Genomic DNA, 21,317 nt, shown 5'->3' on the forward strand with positions numbered 1-21,317 from the left:
GTCAGTCAAGGGTCTCAGAACTGGGGACAGGGGTTTCTGGCCCTTGAAAGTCCATCATAAGCAAGGCACTTGTTTGTGTTGCCCTCTTCTTCCTGTAGGGCTAACTTATAAACTCACCAATACCTTTGGGAGATACTTACCAGATCACTTTCTCTTTGACACACTACAAATGATGAAAGGGTTTCCAAATCAGCCAGTGAGGGCAGTAAACAGCTGTGAAGTCAGCTATGACTGTTTTGCAGTTTTGAAAGGACAGATTTTCATTCACCCTCTTCTGCCTTGTTAATGACTGTGCACAAGTATGGGAATCATGAAGCGGGGTAGGAAGAGAAACACCTGCTTTTTCCCCATCTGCCCACAGATCAAAATGATCCCAGACATGTGTGACAGATAAATGGGCCCTCCTTATGCCCATTTGACAGATGGAGAAACAAAGGCCCAGAGATGTGAATTATTCTTTTTTTTTTTACAGAGATGTAAATTCTACCAGGTTATTATATATATATATAAATATATATCTATATCTATCTATACATAGATCAACCTATCTGTCCCACCTGACCTAGAATTTTGTGTGGATCAAGTTCACTTACAAAGGACTTTGAATTTTACATTCACAATCCTAAATCATCAGTAATGCTCCTTTGGAAATTTATCCTAAGGGTCTGATTCAAAAGCTGGGACCACTACAGCATGATGTTTATGTGGATAGATAAATAGATAGATAGATTCAACAAATATTTTTAGAACCTGCTGGGTGCTACAGACCTGTGCTACAGGCCCACAAATGGTAACCATAATACAATCTTTGCTCTTGCGTAACTCACAGCTCTGATCTCCACAACATGCAGGGGAAAGACTAGTCAACCTGCAGCTTGCTAGGGAGGGTGTAATAAGTTCCTTAATGGAGGAAGTTGCGGGGCTGATAACTGGGTGGGGCTGGGAGAAGAGTCCAGGGGAGAGGCGGGATCTGAGCCAAGACAATGAAAGTAGTAGGAGGGATATGGAAGAGTGGGTGGACTGAAGCCATATTTTAGAGGAGGGATCAATAGTCTTTGGCCATAGGTAAGAAATGGTGGGGGAATTACAGGGAATGGTCAGGACACCCAGGTTCTGGCTTCACTGGATGATTGGTCTTAGAAGAGAGGCAGCTCAGAAGGAAGTCTCCTAAGGAGTATTTTCAGATGACTGTGGGATGTTCAAGGGGAGACATACAAGGGGGGCACATTGATGCCAAGCAAAAAATTGGAAAGAACCTCAACATCTAGTAAGACAGTTCAATTCCACACCTAGTTACAGACAGTAGACAAAAGCTCACACATGTGTGCAGAGAACTGTGTCCAAGGATGTTCAATGCAGTATTGTTAATTATGGTAAAAATAAAGGTTACAGGAAAAATGAACTGTAGGGTGAGATCACACAATGGAATATTAGATACTTGTGAAAGTCAATAACAGCTGCATGAATCCACAAAGATAAATCACAAAAGCAATAAGTGAGATCAACAAGCAGCCTAAGGATACACACAGTATTATGCCACTTACGCAATATTTTAAAATATGCAAAATAACACTCCATAACGCTGGTCAATGCATGTATATGAAGTAAAAGCATAAACACGGGACAGCAAAGACACAGATCATTTTAGGAAAGGAGAGGAGAGAGGGATCCAGGGCTGGCTTCGTGGTGTGTGAAGCGTGCACCTCATGCGTGCAGTCACACTGGCCCTGGTCATGCTCTGCTGTTGCCATCTTGAAATTCATAATGATTTTTGAATAAGCGTTCCCACATTTCATTTTGCACCAGACCCTGCAAGTTATGTAGTTTGTCCTGGCGGGATTAGAGTACATTGTACGTGAGAGAGCTCCAATTGTACCTGTGATTTTTTTTTTTTTAATCTCAAAAAAAATTTTTTTTTAATTCATTTAGGTATTTATTTTTGGCTGTGTTGGGTCTTCGTTGCTGCACGCGGGCTTTTTCTAGTTGTGGAGAGTGGGGGGCTATTCTTTGCTGCGGTGTGCAGGCTTCTCATTGCAGTGGCTTCTCTTGCTGCTGAGCATGGGCTCTAGGCGTGTGGGCTTCAGTAGTTGTGGCTCACAGGCTCAGTAGTTGTGCCTCATTGGCTCTAGAGCGCAGGCTCAGTAGTTGTGGTGCACAGGCTTAGTTGCTCCGCCGCATGTGGGATCTTCCCGGACCAGGGCTCGAACCCATGTCCCCTGCATTGGCAGGTGGATTCTCAACCACTGCGCTACCAGGGAAGCCCTCGAAAATGTTTTTCAAGTATCAGTATTTGTTAAATCTATGTAGTGTATTGTTCCCTGTGCTTTTTTGTACGTTTGAAATATTTTATAATACAAAAACAATGAAGATGTAGTTATATAAATAGTGGTTTATTTACTTGAAATACACTGCAGAAGGTAGAAATCTATATGGAAAATGTACAGGAAAACATGTATAACATTAAGTGAAACAGAATTATAAAAATGTTTGTAAAGTGATTATAGCTATATGCATAAATGTACATGTAAAGTGTGTATGTTAGAGTGACATAAGGAGTGTAAACAAATGAAACGTGATTAGGATGGCAGAAATAATTTCTTTTAATATTTTCATTTGTGTTGTTACAATTTTGTTTTTACAATCAATGAAATAAAATGCAACTTGCTGTCGAGCTCTTCTGTTATTTAAGTAACAAATATGCATTGTAGCAGGGATATTTCAGAGACTCAAGATCTCAACATAAAGGAGTAGCTATGATGGAACTTTTGGGAAGCCTCCCTAAAATGAGGCCTGAACTGGAAGTCAGGTTGGAGTCCCACTCTGGCACTGAACTCACATTTGGACAAATCTCTTCTCCAACCTAACACTCAAATTCCCAGTCTGCACACCAGTGGGCTTGGACTGGATCAACCACCCCAAACATACCTTGGATGGGTGTCTCCCCGAGACCTCTGCCTTGACGGTGAGATGCTCTGATTCCCTATCCCCTTTGCAGGGGAGATCATCCGGTCCATATGTATTTTGGCAGCAGAGACGGTTGAAGTAAGGATACTGAGAGGAGAATCCAGGTCAGTAGGCGACCCCAGGAGTATTTTACATGGGGTGAAATCTCCTTGGCTCCTGGAGCAGCCAGAATGGCAGAATCCCAGGGAAAGGGCATGGCCTTACCGGCAGGGCAAGGCATAGAGGGCACAGCATGGCATCATGGGCACAGCATCACGGGAGCCGCAGAGCATCCTGGGTACAGCATGATGGGTGCAACCCTGCTCTCTTCAGCTTCCCTGAGAAAACTGACAGACAACTCAAAAGAAGAAAAATTGGTTGAAAGGGAATATTCCACCTTCTGTCAGAGTTATTTTATTATTTTTTCATTATAAATTATTTTAACTTACAAATGACATAATTATTTTATCCTTGTATATTAAAAAAAATAAACAATACAAATAAAGGACAAGGTTCTGTCACCAACCCACCCAACACCACTCCCTCCCCACAGGTGCCCACTGTTTGTATTTCATGAATGGCCTTCCAGAAAAGAAAAAAAAAAAAAAGGGTATTTTTCTTTGTTTTATATACTCATTATAAGACCTAGAAACCCTCAAAGTTTCATTGAGACTTTTAAACAAAAACAGAATCCTACTATAATAATTACTATTTTGTAATTTCCTTCTCAATGTGTCTTGGAGGTCTTTCCATATCAGTACATATAGATCTACCTATTCCTTCAAATTGATGCATGGCTTTCCCCATGGTGAGTGTGCCATGGACTTGATTTGTAACTGTTGGTCCATCATGTTTCTAGACTTATGTTCTCCAGGTTATATGGTCCTGGTTATATCACTAAAGAATATGCAAATTTGGGGTTAGAAAATAATGACAATGGATGCATTCCTTTATTCATTCAATCAACAGAAGGCTGTGGAATGCTTACTTTGAGTATACCCTTCATCTTTTAATACACAATCAAGCCAGATATGCATAGTTTAGAAAATAACATCAGTCAAGTTGCTACATTGTTTGAAATTCATTCATCATTCCTTCATGAGCAAACTACTTTGTGCCACGTATTCTGCTAAACTTTGTGGGACTATACAGTATTAGTTGTGATTGCTTTGGTTGCAAATAACAAAAAACCCTACTTAAACTGCCTTTAACAGGTAATGTATTGGCTTCCATAATTAACACATTTAAAGGAGGAATGTTGCCAGGAAGATGTGGAAGTTCATTTCTCAGCTCTCTTTTCCTCTGTGTCTGCTTCATTCTAAGACAGGTTCTCTCCCGGTGATGGCAAGGTGGTATGCTCCAGGCCCAAACCCAATCCTCTTAGCAAGTCCAGCAAAGGAACTGTCCCAGTTGTCCAGCAAAAGACTAGGATTCACTCTGATTATATCAGTTTGGCTCAAATGCCCATCACTAAGCCAATCCCTGCTCTGATTGGTCAGTACTGGGTTACATGCCCACCTATGAATCCAGGAGTCAAGCTGTTTCATGCAACCCCCCCAACGCCCAAACCAAGGTTTCTTAACAAGACACCATTAATTTGAATGGAAAATAATTACATCCTTTTTACTAACTTCAAACTGAAATTTAGCATTTCCTTCTATTATGAATGTAGCAAACAAAGCACAGCGGTATTAAAAGTTTCTATAACTTTGGCACCAATAGAAATCACAGATATTTCATATCATATCACAGAATATCATTTGTGTTCATCACTATTTTGAAATTACAGTAGCTATTAGACCAACTAGATCTTGTGTGTTAATAAAAAATATATATTGGGCTTCCCTGGTGGCGCAGCGGTTGAGAGTCTGCCTGCCGATGCAGGGGACACAGGTTCGTGCCCCGGTCTGGGAAGATCCCACATGCCGTGGAGCGGCTGGGCCCGTGAGCCATGGCTGCTGAGCCTGCGTGTCCGGAGGCTGTTGCTCTGCAACGGGAGAGGCCACAACAGTGAGAGGCCCGCGTACCGCAAAAAAAAAAAAAAAAATATATATATATATATATATATATATATATTATTATATCAAAATTTCTTTTTCTTACCATTTGATAACTATTTCAATATAATTGACTTCTTTTAAATCATTTGTAGTTGATATTAAGCATTTAAAAACATCAATCTGAGGAGGGGTCCATAGGCTTTTACAGACTGTCAGGGGGTCCATAGCACACAAAAAAGGTCTAGATATAGTATGGGGGAGGGGTGTCTCCCTAAAAGGAAATCAGGTGCCTTTGCCAGAGAAAGATGAAAAGGTGCTGAGTAGGCAGAAACAACTGATGTCCACACCAAAGGGATACAGAGATGAATCAGATGTGAGCCTGCCTCTAAGCCAGTTAGACAAGGTGTCGGCACTTCCACCGCAGGGGGCACAGGTTCCATCCCTGGTTGGGGAACTAACATCCCGCATACCACAAGGCCAAAAAAAAGAAAAAGCAGTACACCTAAGGACTTAACCACAGAATTAAATATCATAATGAAAAGAGGTGTATAAAGATGTCGCTCATTCTCGAAGGATTCCCATCATCAAAAACAATGAAAGACAATGGTGATACATGAAATTAAATGTAAGCATAGAAGTTAGTGGGACCATTTTTTAAAAATATGCAATGATAATTCTTAAGAATATTTTGTTCCATAAACCAGGATTAGTAATACTTCTCTGTGACACTCTCCAAGCCTTTTAGAATTATCTTGAGGACCATTTAAGACAAAGATGTGAGAGTATTTTAAAACCCTCTAGTAGAATAATTACTGTTGGGACTCTTTACAGTTTATAGAGCATGGTCCTACTCATGAGCTCCATTCCACTCCTTGTGATGAGTAATCTCCTGCCTCAGGGCCTTTGCACTTGCTGTTCCCTTAACCAGGAGTGCTCTTCCCTCAGCTCCCCTTGTGTTTTGTTCTCATTCTTCAGCCCTTAGCCCAAATCTCACCTTGTCAGGGAGGCCCTCCCTGACTATCTGATCTAAATTAAATCTCTGAAATTATCTTGCTTGTTTACTTATAAGACAAGCAAGGCAGGAGAGCAGGAATAGTGTCTTGTTACCCACAGTGTCCCCCAGAATCTAGGACAGTTCCTCCCACATGGAAGGATGCTATTAAATGAGGAGTGATCGACATCTCTGTGAAATTGGTAGCCAGGCCTGTGGTACGGAGGAGGAAGCTGAGGCTCAGGGAGGAGAAATGACGTATTCAAGTTTCTGTGGCAGGTATGGTAAGCACATAATTAATTGTCCAGCCTGGAAGGTTTTTACCCTGGACACATGCTAAGCTGACAGGACACGGGATAGCAGGTGTAAACTGAAACAGCAAACAAAGACACCTGGTCACACTTCAGAAGGGGGACTAAACCCTGGCAAGTGTAAGCCATGTTCTTTCTGCTAAATCTGAAGTTCTGTGAAAAGTCAAGGTCAGCAAATTACTTTCCCCGCATGCCTCTGCCCCACAGGGAACACTAACCTACGCAGCTCAGGAGCAGCTGATCATCACGAATCTGCTGACTTTATTGTCCCCCAGAAGTCCTGAGAAGGTTCTCACAGCAGAAGCCAAGATTTCTTCTGTGGAAGTAGGTGCGACGGTAGAATGAACAAAATTAAACCTGGATTTCCTCTGTGAAGAGAAGGAGGAGAAGCTCATGAGATCACTTTGCTCTGCAGATGCCGACTGCCCTGCATAGAATCCAGCAACATGCCTGCCCTTTGACCAGGTCTCCCTGTCCCTGGGAGTTCACCTTAAAAATGAGCGAAAGGAAGAGAAAAAGCTAGCCAGGCAAAAATATTCACTGAGGTGGACTGGGGGTGGGGAGGCTGGGTTTGGAGCGTAGAGTCAGGCAGGCCTGGGTTTGAAGCCCTGCTCTACCACTATCAAAAGAGTGGCCAACAGTGCCGCCCAACCCCTGTGCATGCTGTTCCTCCAGCATCAAGGATGGGGTCTGGCTCTTCCCCTTGATTTCGGACTAGCCTTGTGACTTGATTTGACCAAGAGAATGCAGCAGAGAGGGTGCTATGCCAGTACCAGGCCTAGGGGTCAGGACAGTGGGAGCTTTTGCTTTCGCTCTCCAGGAAGCCAGCCACTGTGTAAAGAAGTCCTGTTAACATGCTAGACAGATCACGTAGATAGATAGAGACCCTGAAAGATGAGAGACCACAAAGACAGAAACCAGCCGACTCACAGCCATTTCAGCCTCCTCTGCTGTGGCACCAGACATCTGAATAAACCCATCTTGGATCCTCTAGCTCCAGTGAAGTTGCCTCAGTCAGTACTGTGTGCAGCAGAGATGACTCACCTCCACCAAGCCCTGACCACATTGCAGAATCATGAATAAACAAATGGTCCTTGTCCCCTTAAGCGATCACATTTGGGGGCAATTTGTTACACAGCAATAGCTACCTGAATTTGGGCAAATTATTAAAATAATGTGAGCCTCTGTTTCTTCATCTGAAAAATGGGATAACTTGAATACTTACCTTATAGGATTGTGGTGATGCTCAAATGTTACATAGCAAACATTTAGTGATTTTGTGGAATATAATATTATATGATAATATGGTATAATTTCCTGCAGGCGTTAAGTTTCTGTAAGTTATTGGAAGGACTCTACTGGGTAGAATAGTATGGAGCCATTAGAATTCATAAGCATAACGTTTGTGAACAACGAACAAATGAAAACTGGTAGTGTATTTGGGTGGTGCGTTTTATTTACAAATGTACCTTTAGGATTTCTTTAGTGTCATTGTCAGCTTCTTAATAATAAATCATTTTAATGCAATTTCCAAATGGGATTAAGTTTTGAAGAAAACATGGAGAAATGAAAACTGTGTATTTGAGTTTTGGTTTTAGTGAAAATGTACTCAAATTTCCTTTAATTCGATCTTCATAAAAAATAAGTTTAGTGCAATTATTAACTAGAAAACTGGTCATTGTGTAATTTATCCAGCGGTATTATGAGCCCAGCAGAGAACTAGGTGTTTGCGTTGCTTTGTTTATTCAACAAATAGCAAGAGCTCAAGGGGAGGGATTTCCATGCTTTGTTCTTTGATGCCTCCCAGCAACTCTATGATGTCAGTGGTGTTATCCGCATTTCACAGATGAGGAAACTGAGACTCAGAGAGGTTAAGTTACTTGCCAAAGTCATTCAGCTTGGAAGTGGCAGAACTGAGATTTGAATTTAGGTCTCTTGAGACTGTCTTCCCATCATCAAAGCTCACTCCTTTGCCCACAGCAGTGCAGACTGCTCCGAACAGAGACTGACCAAGCAAGTTTGTGAGCAGCGAGAGGCAGCACTCTCACAGAACGACAGCATGGAGTCAGGAGACCTGGACTTGAATTCTGGGTCACTATGTGGCCCTTCCCTCTGGACCTTAGTGGCCTCACAGGTTAAATGAGGGATTTGGAAAAATACTTGAAAAATTCTGGAGAATAACCCAAACCGTAATCCCTTGGACCTTAACTTTAACTGATTATAGTTAGTATGTTAGTCCTAAAATTGTGCTACAAATATGCCAATGGTACTCAGTTACTATTCTAAGCAGTATTTGGAGTTTAAGTCCCAAGATTTGGGTTCAAAGACTGGCTCTACTTTTGAGTGACTTCGGGCCAGTTTTCTAGCTCTCTGACTCTCAGTTTCAAGGACAATAACAATCATAACCTCTCTCATTGATCATGTGGACCCAGTGAGGTAAACCCTGTGGAAGAACTGAATGTTATATATATATATATCTTAAATGAAAGACACCTTAATGAAATATCAAAGTAAAATTCCATAGTATATACAATCAGCATCAATCTATCTGTTTTGATGTTTTCTAATCATTTAGCAATTCTTTGATAGGTAGATATATATATATTTTTTGAATATGTATATACTATATATGTGATATAGATGATATATAATATTCAAAAAATATATTTTTTGAATATGATATATGAATGGCAACATGCCTGCATCTCTGTGATGACAGAGTTAGAGCTAGGGTGGAAGTTGCCCCCAGCTCCCTGCCCTACCTGCCTCAAGTCTTCCACCTGTCATCACACCTGGAGAGTGGTCTTCCCCGTAACCTGGGGTTACCTCTCTTAATGCATTAACACCTTGAGTGAGAACATTTTCTCTATTAAGTATCTGTTTCCCCCCATGAGACCATGAGCAAATCAAGGCCAGGGACTGATTCTTAATTTTAGATACAGCAGCCCTCACAGTAAATGACATAGAGTAAGTAAATAATATTTGTTAAACTGACTTGAACCCATAGAGCTTGGAGATTTCTTTTCTTTTTTTTCTTAATTTAATTTATTTTTTTGGCTGCGTTAGGTCTTTGTTGCTGCGCACGGGCTTTGTCTAGTTGTGGCGAGCAGGAGCTACTCTTCGTTGCGGTGCACAGGCTTCTCATTGTGGTGGCTTCTCTTGTTGCAGAGCACGGGCTCTAGGCGTGTGGGCTTCAGTAGTTGTGGGACATGGGCCTTAGAGCACACAGGCTTCAGTAGTGGCTGCACGTGGGCTCAGTAGTTGCCCACGTGGGCTCAGTAGTTGCGGCACATAGGCTCTAGGGCACGCAGGCTTCAGTAGTTGTGGTGCACGGGCTTAGCTGCTCCACAGCATGTGGGATCTTCCAGGACAAGGGATCGAACCTGTGTCCCCTTCACTGGGAGGCGGATTCTTAACCACTGCACCACCAAGGAAGACCCGAGCTTGGAGATTTCTAAAAGCAAAAAGTATTGCTTTAAAATTAGATCTATTTTATATGAATAGCAAATAAGCACATGGAAGGATGTTCCATATTATTACCGATCATTAAGGAAACATAAATGACAATGCAATACCACTACTCCTTTTCTATGATGACTAAAATTTTAAAAACTTGCCATACCAAGCGTTTGTGACCATGTAGAGCAACTGGAACTCTCATACAATATTGACACAAATGCAAAATAATACAAAGGCAAAATGATACCACTTTGGAAAATAGTTTGCCAATGTTTTAAAAAGTTAAACATATACCTTCCACATGACCAAAAAATCTCATTCTAGGTATTTATACAAAAGAAATTAAAGGGCTTCCCTGGTGGTGCAGTGGTTGAGAGCCCTCCTGCCGATGCAGGGGACGCGGGTTTGTGCCCCGGTCTGGGAAGATCCCACATGCCGCGGAGCGGCTGGGCCCGTGAGCCATGGCCGCTGATCCTGCGCGTCCGGAGCCTGTGCTCCGCAACGGGAAAGGCCGCAACAGTGAGAGTCCCGCGTACCGCAAAAAAAAAAGAAATTAAAAAAAAAATATGTCCACACAGGATGCATAGGTGAATTATCATAGTAGATTTGTTAACAATAGCCAAAAACTAGAAAAAATCCAAATGGCAGGCTGACTAAACTAATTGAATGAATAGACAAATTGTGGTAATAGCTATTCAATGAATACTGTTCTGCAATAAAAAAGAACAAACTCCTGACATACGCAACAACATAGATGAATCTCAAATGCATGGTGCTAAGTGAAATATGCCAGACTCAAAAGACTGAATAGTATATAATTCCATTTAAATGAAATTCTAGAAAAGGCAAAATTATAGTAACAGGAAGTAACGTGCAGAGGTGGGGAGAGCTGATTGACTAAAAAGAAGACAAGCAAACTTTTGGGCCTGATGGAAGTGTCTAAACTGTAGTGTGGCAGTGGTTACATAACTATTTATGTTTCTCAAACTAATTGAATGTTATACTTAAATTGGTGCATTTTATTGTATGTAAATTATACTTCAGTAAAGCTATTTTTTAAAACATGTATAGATTTGCATGTTTTTTGTTTTTAAATATGGTTGGCTTTTTGAAGTAGGCAGTGTCCCGTCCGCAGAGAATGCCAAAGAACAACCAAATGGATATCTGTCAGGCATGCTGTAGAAGGGATTCCTGAGTTGGGTGCAAGCCCAGAAGAGATGGCCTTTAGACCAGTTACGGTTATGGAATTTAGACTTAAGTCAGTATTGCCTAATGTGTGGTAGAAAGAACAGTGGTCTAGGAGTCAAGAGCTGTTCATTCATTTATTTGTCATTTACTGAACACCTAACACAAGCCTGGCAAGGCTCAGCAGTGTTGAGCTTGAGCTAGTTTGAGTCCAATTTCTATGCAGTCACACCTAAAAGAATCCTGACACATATAAGCCCATCGCTAGGTATTAAATTGGGTGATACTGACTCTAAGTGCCAAAGGAGGAGATCCGTGAGGGCTTGAAGGAGTCAGGCAGACCACCCACTTTTCTCCATCTCCATCGCCACAGCCTTGGTTCAGGCTGCCACTGCCTCTCACCCTGGACAGTTACAGCAGCCTCCTCATGGGTCTCCATGAGCCTACTTGAACTTTCTTGGGTCCATTCTATAAATAGCATTCAGAGGGTTTCAGCCGCCACCTGAAATTCAGATCTGACTCTAAAAATTCTTCCATGGTGTCTCCTTGCCCCAGATTAAAGTCCAAATTCCTCAGCGTGGTTCCCAGGGCCCTTTGTGACATAGCCCTGAGTTGAAGGAAGACCAGCTAGGGAGCTGTGTGGTATCCCGTGGGCTGGAGTGGGCAGGAGGAGCAGGAAAGGATGGAATGCAGAGATGTTTTCGATGCCAAAACCACCTGGGTTCCGGCACTGGCTGTGCTGTTGCTCTGTGTAACCTGAGTCTCAGTTTCCAGATCATCCAGAGATGAGGCAGGTGATCTCGAAGGACCCTTTCAGTTCCAGGGTTGTAGGTTTATGCTTCTAGGTATGTTTCCAGGCTGCTCCTCTAGCTTTGTCTCTCTGTGTGCCCCTCTCACTCAGCAGACACCTTTATAGAAAATTGTTATCTGAGGATATGAGTCACAGATTATAACTGGCTCAATCTGCAGGAGGCTTCGCAGCCCATCCTGCTGACATGATTCTCTGCCCAGAAGAGCTCGAGAGTCATGTTACTGACCTGAAGTGCAAAAGAAAACCTGGTGAGTGTCCTTTGAAATGGGAAAAGAAGGAATGCACTTATAGCCACTGACACTCCCCTGGACGACGATTGTTCCCTGGAATCCAGCAAAAAGGAACGAGTAGGAGAGGGAATGGTCCAGCCTTTCAGATGGTTCAGATGCTGTGTGTCCAAAGCACTCAAAACACTACCAGGGAGGTGCTTTCTTCCAGTCAAACAGAAAGGTCACTGAACTGGCTGTGAATCAATGCTCTACTCACTCACTCAATCTTGGCTTGACCTTGACAATGTCACTTCACCTCTAGCTCAATTTTTTTACCAACCAGTCAGACACAGTAAGCACAGCTTAAACTCATCAAACAGTTCACAATTTCAATTTCACAAGCAGTACATGTTCATTAAAGAAAATGTAAAGCCTGAATAATCAAAAAGGAAAAATAAATTCCTTAATCTCACCATTCCGACATGAACAGATGTTTTTCTATTTTAATCAAAGTAAGACTGCACTCACACATTCCCTCCTGCACCCGATTATTTTCTCTAACAATATATTGTGAACATCTTTCCACGTCACTACATTTTCTTCTACGTTAGGATACTCAGATGTGACTGGATACCCATGGGTATTCTCCAACTGAGGCCAGTCTCTGTATTTTATTTCACCCTTCAAAAACACATCCAATCCCAAAAGAACCGGCAGGCACTGTATCACTGAAGACTTTGTGGGCTGTGGAAGAGAGAGTTGTATTGCTCACCATCCAGCAAACACTCTCAGACACCCCACTTGATAGCTCCATTCTCTCTGTAGTCTGACCTTCCTGCTCCCCCAACACAGCCTCTCAAAAACCACCACTAGTGGTGGTTGTATACATTACTTGGCATATACAAGTAGACCTTCTGGTCTACTTGTATATGCCATGTACCAAAACAGTAGTCAGATGGCATTCCTCAAGGTTGCCCCTTGGAAATTAATTTGACGGTATTATTTATTCATTCATTCCTGCAATAAATACCAAACACCTTTATATGATGGACATTGTTTTGAGTGCTGAGGGATTCTTCATTCAACAGAGGAAAAAAATCTTGGTTCTCATGGGACCTATTATTTTTCACCATTTACACTCCTGATGAAGGAAGTCTCAAAATTTATTTCAAAAGTCAATTCTTTTTGGACCTCTGTGTTATTTCCAATTCTCCACCTCCTGGTGGTAAACAATGCCAATGTGAACATCTTCATGGCTTAGGCTCCCATTTTAAAGATCTTTCCCTTGACAGATATTGTTTTAGTCATAACAATCTAAAGATGCTCTACTGAAAAGGAAGGTAAGGACCAGGAAAAATCAAGTAATTTCCCCAGGGTTACATGTTTGGTTATTTGGTGGCAGATCAAACACACAAACATATTTTCAAGAGGAAAACATGAATTCACAACAGCATGAGCCAGATGACTTTGAGTCCTTTCCCCTTGAACAGCAGTAGCTGACGTTTACAGAGCACTTACTATGAGCACAACCCCAATACACACACTTCATTTAATCTTCTTATGCTATCATTCCCATTCCACAGAAGGGCGATGGACAACAAGTGACAGGAAAGTCTTGGACCCAAGTAGGTCTGATACCAAAGCTCACACTCTGAACCTCTCCTCTACCTGGCCTCACTACTCTATGCGTGTCCAATTCCAATCCCAGCAAACTTGTCTTTGAATCTTAAAAATTGCGTAGGAATCTGCAAGTGTTTCTGGCAAATACCTTTTCTGGGCAGGCCAGTTGTCATTAGTCTAAATGTTGTTTAGCATCATAATATCTTTTTTTTTTTTTAATTTATTTTTGGCTACATTGGGTCTTCGTTGCTGTGCGCGGGCTTTCTCTAGTTGTGGCAAGCGGGGGCTACTCTTTGTTGTGGTGTGCAGGCTTCTCATTGCTGTGGCTTCTCTTGCTGTGGAGCATGGGCTGTAGGAGCACAGGCTTCAGTAGTTGTGGCACGCAGGCTCAGTAGTTGTGGCGCATGGGCTTAGTTGCTCTGCGGCATGTGGGATCTTCCTTGACCAGGGATCGAACCTGTGTCCCCTGTATTGGCAGGGGGATTCTTAACCACTGCACCACCAGGGAAGTCCCTAGCATCATAATATCTTAATAATAAAGATCATTCTCTCTATATGACAATTTCACATTTTACAAACAATCTCACATGCTACCATCTCATTTGATCCTCACAACAAATACTTATCCTTCAAGTCCCAACCAGGCATCTACTTCTCCAGGAAACACTCTCCAACTATCTCCAACTGAGAAGTCTCCCTTCTTCAGCCTTACAGTTCACCAGACTGCGGTTCTTTTAGGCTGAGTTGTTATTCTCTGTCCCTGAGAATAGTGACCAAGTTTTCTTCACCCCCAATGTCAGGCACTATGCCTGGCTTACTCTGTAAAAGTTTGTGAGCACCACTGCTCACACTAGGTTCCTGGGAGGGAAATGAGGATTAGAAATCAGGGTTCTTCACTCCAATTCCTCACTGTAAGATTTTTCCTACCACACCTGCTTTGAGCTCAGCCACTTCAGGTCATTGGAGCCCTGGTGTTAAAGATGCTAAAAATGGAGACTTCTCTGGTGGTCCAGTAGGTAAGACTCCTAGCTTCCACTGCAGGGGGCACGGGTTCGGTCCCTGGTCGGGGAACTAAGATCCCGCATGCTGTGTGGTGCGGTGAAAAACAAAAACATTAAAGATGCTAAAAATGAGCAGATGAGTGGAGAGATGGGAGAAAGGAAGGGAGAGTGGGAAGAAAGGAAGGGAGGCAGTAACAGAAGGGAGAAGGTATAAGGAAAGGTGAGTAGATAGATGGAAGTAAAGGATGGATAGATGGATGGATGGTTGGATGGATGAATGAACGGACAGTAGGATGAATGGTTGAATGAAAGAAGAAGGGAAGGATAACTGGGTGGATGTATGAAATGAAGGAAAGAAAGAAATATAGATACACAATTGGATAGAAAAGGATAGTGCAAGAATGGGAAGGGCGAAGAAAGGAAGGAAGGAGAAAGGAGGAAACAGGAGAAAGTAAGGAAGGAGGAATGGAAGGAGAGAGAGAAGGAAAGGAACAGTGACTTGGTTGAATAGGAGATTCAGGGTTGATTTATTTAGAATCTCACTCTGGAAATCACACACCCCCTAGGAGGATCAGGTATGGGAGCCCTTCTCCACTGAGATTTTGCATTCCAGCCCTTAACCAATATTTCATATGCTGGATTAACCTAGGGCTCAGAGAAGTGAAGAGTTTGTTCTTATGACCAAGGATTAAGTTCATACAGACAGTCAAACTGGATACTTAGGATTCCAAAACTAAACCTCTAAAGGACAATGAAATCAATCTTTAAGGAAACATTTGCTTTCTAATCTATAGAAGAGACAAAGTTACATGAGGCACAGAATATCAACAAGGAAACAGGTCTTGCTATAAGTCAAGTAGCCCTAATAAACATCTATTTGAGTTAGGCAAACAGGATCAATTTTTATTAAACTTATGTGCTTGGCTTTGGGGACTTTCTCTCCCTGTTGCTCTGAAATGCCTATACTAGGGCTTCTGAGACCACACTGGGGTGGCCATGGCCCGGCCTGGAGCTGCTGCTCAGACCTGGACCATCTGTTTTCCTGGGTCCCACTGGGTCTCCCCATTGCTGGGACACAGCCTCGGTTGCAGAAGAAGCCCAGGACGGATCAGGCAATAAATTCAAATGGAGACTGACTGTCAGCAACTTGCAGCTGCTGCCTCAGAGTGACATAGGGGGCTGGGCTCCCACTATCCTGGAGGCTATTCAGGGGGTTGGGGCAGGGCTCCAGCTCCCCAGGCCAGGAGGGCCCTGACTGCCCCAGAGACGTGCCTCACGACACATGAAGTCCTGTACTGGGCCCTAGGGACACAGAGACGAACCAGAGGTGGGGCTGCCTTTACAGAGCTTCTAGACTGTTTGGGGAGATGAAGCCCACAAACACCTATAAAATAAGGTAGAAAGTGACCAGAGCCAGGTGAGGGCACAGATGGGGAGGGTCTACGGGAGCTCTGAGGAAAGTGAGTCATTTCTAGCTGCGGCTGGATAAGGGAGGCTCCTGGAGGCTCCGTGGAGCTGGAGCTGGGCCTTAAATGCTAGGAAGGATTTCACCAGGTTAACAGGATAGCAAGGGCAAGGTTGCCTGGTCCAAAGACCCGTAGCATATTCGCGTGCCAGGAACTTCCTAGAGGGGCTACTGTGGATGGTGAGTGAGGCCAAGAGGTGGCGGATGGACTGGGTGGGAGGACTGAAGTCCAGCCTGCCTCACTCAAGAGCTGTGGCTTTAGGCTGAAGTGTGGGAAGCCTTTGAAGGCTTTTATGCAGATATCATTTGTATATGTAGATCCCTTTCCTTCATACACTGGCTCAATGATAAAAATCCTCCGGGCGGGTTTGGTAAGATGCAGATCCCCAGACCCAAGTACAGGGGATTTTGATTCAGTCTTTCTGGGGAGTGGGGGTAGAGGAAGGGACAAGCATGGTTTTGATCAGTCCCTGATATCAGGGCTTAGCCTCACCTCTTTCAAATCCTCTATTTACCACGTGTCTAAACCTCCATCCTTCAGCTGTGTCAGGGATTGGGGCAGTAGATAAACAAAGCATGGGGCTATTTCCTGTGGTGTGATGTGTGGAAGGATCAATGCGGAAATGTCCTCTACCCCAGTGACATCAACCCCAATGAACCCAGCCCAACACTCATGGGGCTGTGATCACCCCCTTTCTCCTCCGTAGCTTCGAGGGCGCAAGAGGGTGGTAGTCTGGCCAACCGGCACGAACTTTGGCCTAGTGTTATCACTCTTTCTAAGAAATTCAAAGTGGCCAAGCAATTCAAAGGTCTTTTATGACTAGGAGGACAAAAGTCAGCTCCAGACATTAGCCATTAATTACTCCTCACCACAACTTGGATGAGATCTTTGTCCCACTTTTACACAGAGGCTTAGGGTTATGCTAACAGGTCGCTGTAGGATGCCAAGGTGTCTTATCAGACTCCCAGGCAGGCTTGTTCAGAGAGAGAAGGCTTCTAAACTCACACCTACTAAAGTTGTGAGTGCCCAGGTTGGGAAGGGGGGCTCAAGGTCTCGACCAGCAGAGGAAAGATTTACATTTAAAACAAGAATCTCCATAACAACAACAACAAAATAGTAATTATGGGAGGTGAAGGATATGTCAACTACCTATTGTGGCAACATCTCACAATATTTACATGTATCAGATCATCACACTGTACACCTCAAACTTTACACAGTGTTATATGTCAATCATATCTCAATGAAGCTGGAAATAAATAGTCAATCAAACCAGGATTCTTCCTCTCCTGGCAGTGTTGATAGCAATCTATATCAGGAACTTTAAAGAAAAAGCTCTAGACCCTTTGGTTCAGCAATTCCATTTCAGGAATCTCTCTTAAGGAATTAATCCTCAGTGAGGACAAGCCTCCAGACACAGAGGTGTTCAGGATAGCTGAAAAGCCAAATCAAGCGTGTCTATGCTAGCCATTGACAAATTATTAACATTTATTGTATTGGGCTATTGGCAAAGCATTTTACCTGCATTATCTTGTTGAACCCTGGCAGGAGTCATGTAAGGTAAATACTGGTATTTAGCCCATTTTGCAGATAAGAAAACTGGGGCACAAAAAGGGTAAGTAACACACCCAAGTTTGCATAACTAATGAAACCGTGCACCTCAGATTGGGACTTGAAACCACGTGCCGGGACTCGAACCTGGAGAAAATCCACAGTCTTCCAACTGAGATCACACATCTGGTTTCAGGACTTAGTGAAGCTCAGGTTCTTAATGTCTTATCACAGAAAGAGTTCAGTGAGAGACAAAGTGATAGGTAAGAAGTGGATTTATTTAGAGAGAAACACACTCCTCAGACAGAGTGTGGGCCATCTCAGAAGGTGAGAAAGGCACCAGGGTATGGGGTTGTCAGTTTTTATAGGGGTGGGTAATTTCATAGGCTGATGAGTGGGAGGAATATTCCAGCTATTTAGGGAAAGGGCAAGGATTTGCAGGAATTGGGCCACCGCCCACTTTCTGATCCTTATGGTTGCCTTAGAACTGTCATGGCGCCTGTGGGTGTGTCATTTAGCTTGCTGATGTGTTACAATGAGCGTATACTGAGGCTCAAGGTCTAGTGGAAGTCGACTTGTCCACCATCTTGGACCCATTTGGGTCTAATCCGTTTATGTCATGTCCTTGGGCTATGTCATTCTTTCAAAAGTTGTGCCCTGCCCCCTCCCCTCCTGTTTCATTCCCCCCTCAGAGATTTTACTCCCATATTCTTATGGGAAGCAGAAGGGCAAGGGCGATGGTCCAAGTCTTCTGTAACTGCTTCAGGGCTGAGTAGGGTCATCGCCCCTGCCTGTCAGGGAGTAAAAATCTCTGGATGCCTGATCTAGGGGCCCCAGGGGCAGGACAGCTCCTCGTTTTAAGTCAGTATGGGCTGAAATTTTCACATAGCCATCATCTTGGTGTGGAACTGTTGTAACTCCTTCCATAGCCTTTCTATGCATGTCCTTAATGATGAAGCACTTTTTGTAACAGCATCAGAGTATAAAAATATCTATAAATGACAAAAGACTTAAAAGGCATGGTTAAACCTCTGATTACAGTGTAATCAATAAAGAAACTTGGTTACAATAACCAGAATTATGAAAGATTACATTTAACATAACATACCAAATAATCCTAAATAGTTCTCTTTAAGATACCTCAGGGACCCTCTAAGGTACCCCAAAGTTAGGTGGCAATCAAAAGAAACTCAATTAAAATTCGATATTTGGGGCCTTCCCTGGTGGCGCAGTGGTTAAGAATCTGCCTGCCAATGCAGGAGACACGGGTTCGACCCCTGGTCCGGAAGATCTCTCATGCCACGGAGCAACTAAGCCCGTGCGCCACAACTGCTGAGCCTGCGCTCTAGAGCCCACAAGCCACAACTACTGAAGCCCGCGCGCCTAGAGCCCGTGCTCCACAACAAGAGAAGCCACCGCAATAGGAAGCCTGAGCACCTCAACAAAGAGTAGCCCCTGCTCGCTGCAACTAGAGAAAAGCCCGCGTGCAGCAATGAAGACCCAACGCAGCCACACAAAAAATTGATATTTGGGAATTTTGTCAAAAAGTTCTAAAACACCTGGTCAAATAAGATCATAGGTCACTATGAGACAATACTTATTCCTTAACCAAAGTTACAAAAGATCTCATAAGCAAATACAGATCACTTAAAGGCAAAGAAACTCATACTACCTGTTATTAAAAGCAGGATTTCAAGAAAACTTTGAAGGGAGAAACCAAATCCAGTGTTGTTCTAGCCCATTCCTAACAAAATCCATTTACCCAACTAAATTCAATCCGATCTTAGAAAATCCTGATCATGCATAACTCTTTTCAGTATTTTTCATTCTTCACATTCTTTTACTAAAAACACATATCTTACTTTTCTTAAAAGTTTTTTTCACATTGAGTTACTTTTCTTGTTGACAAATTTGTAACAGATAGAATAAGGTCTTATCTGACCTCTAATAAACCTAGGTACAACAGAAGTTTTATACTTAACACTGATGACTCTTACATGTCTATATTAATCAAACCAACAAGCTTAAGCCACCTTCAATACCAGATAACAGTTTAGTTTTGAATATTTTCCAGATGACGTGAACCTGAAATTCATTCTGGCCAGACTGTTTTCTCTTTCTGAGTATTTATATAAGCGCTTAATTTTTAAAAAACCAATTATAGAGCTCTTTTACGAATTAAACTTTGGCAATACCATACACCTACAACACACATATAGATACATATGAACACACAAACAAACACAGAGGCTTCATAGTTCCCATTCCAAAATTTCAGCCCTGAGTCAGGTACAACATAATAGCCATCAGTTACAAGGGGTTGGATTCAAATTGGGCTTCTAGCAGATGGAAAAAATCAAGGTCACCTACCTAGATGTTTAAACGCTTTTTACTAGTGTTTACAGAAAAGACACTTAAGATTTCTATCTATCCTTGACAAGTCAAGTTCTAAATTACTTTACCCTCTTTTTAAAATTTGCATTTAAAAAGATGGCAGAGATAAGGGTTCCTGAGAAGACCAGGTAGGACATTTGCATCTCAAAGGTACAGGCAAGTTCCTCCTGGGATGACTTTGTTTCCCCTTTGTTTAATACTTATAAGCCTCTGTAAGATAAATGGGGAAGGTTTGGGGAGTGGTAAAAGGATTGGTGGGTTTTGGATTACTTTTGGAGCCACACCTCTGGTCCTGTAAAGACTTCATTTGTAAAACAAGGACAGTTTTGTTTTCTTTTTCAAAGAATTGGGTGGTTACCACAAAGATATTGAAGGACTGACATACCCATTCACCTATGTTGGAAAGTTTTACTTTTCCACATTTAGCTTAGGGAAGGCTTCTACCCAAAATTCCTATCAGGTTCTGAATATCAGCTATGAGACCAGTGGCCTCCTATTTTGGTAATCTACATACAAACATTTTTGGGGATCTTCCCTAGGTTTAAGAAATTTGTACCTTATATTTAGACACTATATAACCCTTTTTACTTAATAATAACCAGCTGGATATGTTTGGCCAAGCCTGGAACCTCGATATTCTGCATTCCAGGATCTACTAAGGCTTCTATTTTAGCTTCAGATTTTATCTGTTCCTTTTTGCTTTTTTGTTAGAACCATTTGGTGATGAGGGTGGTTCCCTTGCCCCTCAAGAAACAGAGTGGCCTCTAACTTAGTTAATAAATCTCTTCCCATTAAAGGGATGGGAGAGTCAGGCACAACCAGGAAGGAATGTAAAAACAGCTGGCCGTTGATCTTGCACAAAATGGGTTCCAGGAAAATGTGCCTGTGTCTCTTCTCTGACAACCCCATTACGTATTCCTTAAGATTGCTAAGGTTTCCAATCCTTTGGGTTAAGACGGAGAAGGTTGTACCAGTGTTTATAAGAAATTTTATCAAGTGGCCGCCACATCAATGACCACCTGAGGCTCGACATTAGTTATGCAGATGGTATCTCTAGGCAGAGCCACTTTCGGCCTTGGACCCCTTCGGTCTTCTGATTGCAAAACCATCAATGGCTGAGGGACCCCCGTCACGCTCTGGCATCTGGGGCATTCCCTCTTCCAATGCCCTGGCCGTTTGCAAAGGGCACATGTATTACAATCCTCCCTCCAGTGCCCCTTTTGTCCACACAGGGTACACTGGCCTTGTATGGGTACCCATGGGCCTTGTGGTCTGCCAGGGCCAGACTGGCCCAGAAAAGCCGGCTTCCCCTTTGGTGGTCTCTGAGTGGACAAAGCCATTGCAATCATTTGGGCCATTTGCATATTTCTCTGGGT

General features: G+C 42.8%; 1 long non-coding RNA gene across 4 annotated transcripts in view; it reads right to left on the reverse strand.

Moving 5' to 3' along the window:
- Nucleotides 1-2,684: 2,684 nt before the first annotated feature.
- LOC125964045 (uncharacterized) overlaps nucleotides 2,685-21,317 on the reverse strand; it is an 80,077-nt gene continuing 61,444 nt past the window's right edge. For 3 of the 4 annotated variants that reach the window (XR_007476570.1, XR_007476568.1, XR_007476566.1), the window contains one exon: nucleotides 5,056-6,613. This is a non-coding gene — a long non-coding RNA (uncharacterized LOC125964045). Of the gene's footprint in view, nucleotides 4,931-5,055; nucleotides 6,614-21,317 lie in introns of those variants that run through there. The other variant, XR_007476569.1, reaches the window with a different exon arrangement.

The sequence above is a fragment of the Orcinus orca genome, chromosome 3, assembly GCF_937001465.1.
Source record: "Orcinus orca chromosome 3, mOrcOrc1.1, whole genome shotgun sequence".
NCBI lineage: Eukaryota > Metazoa > Chordata > Mammalia > Artiodactyla > Delphinidae > Orcinus > Orcinus orca.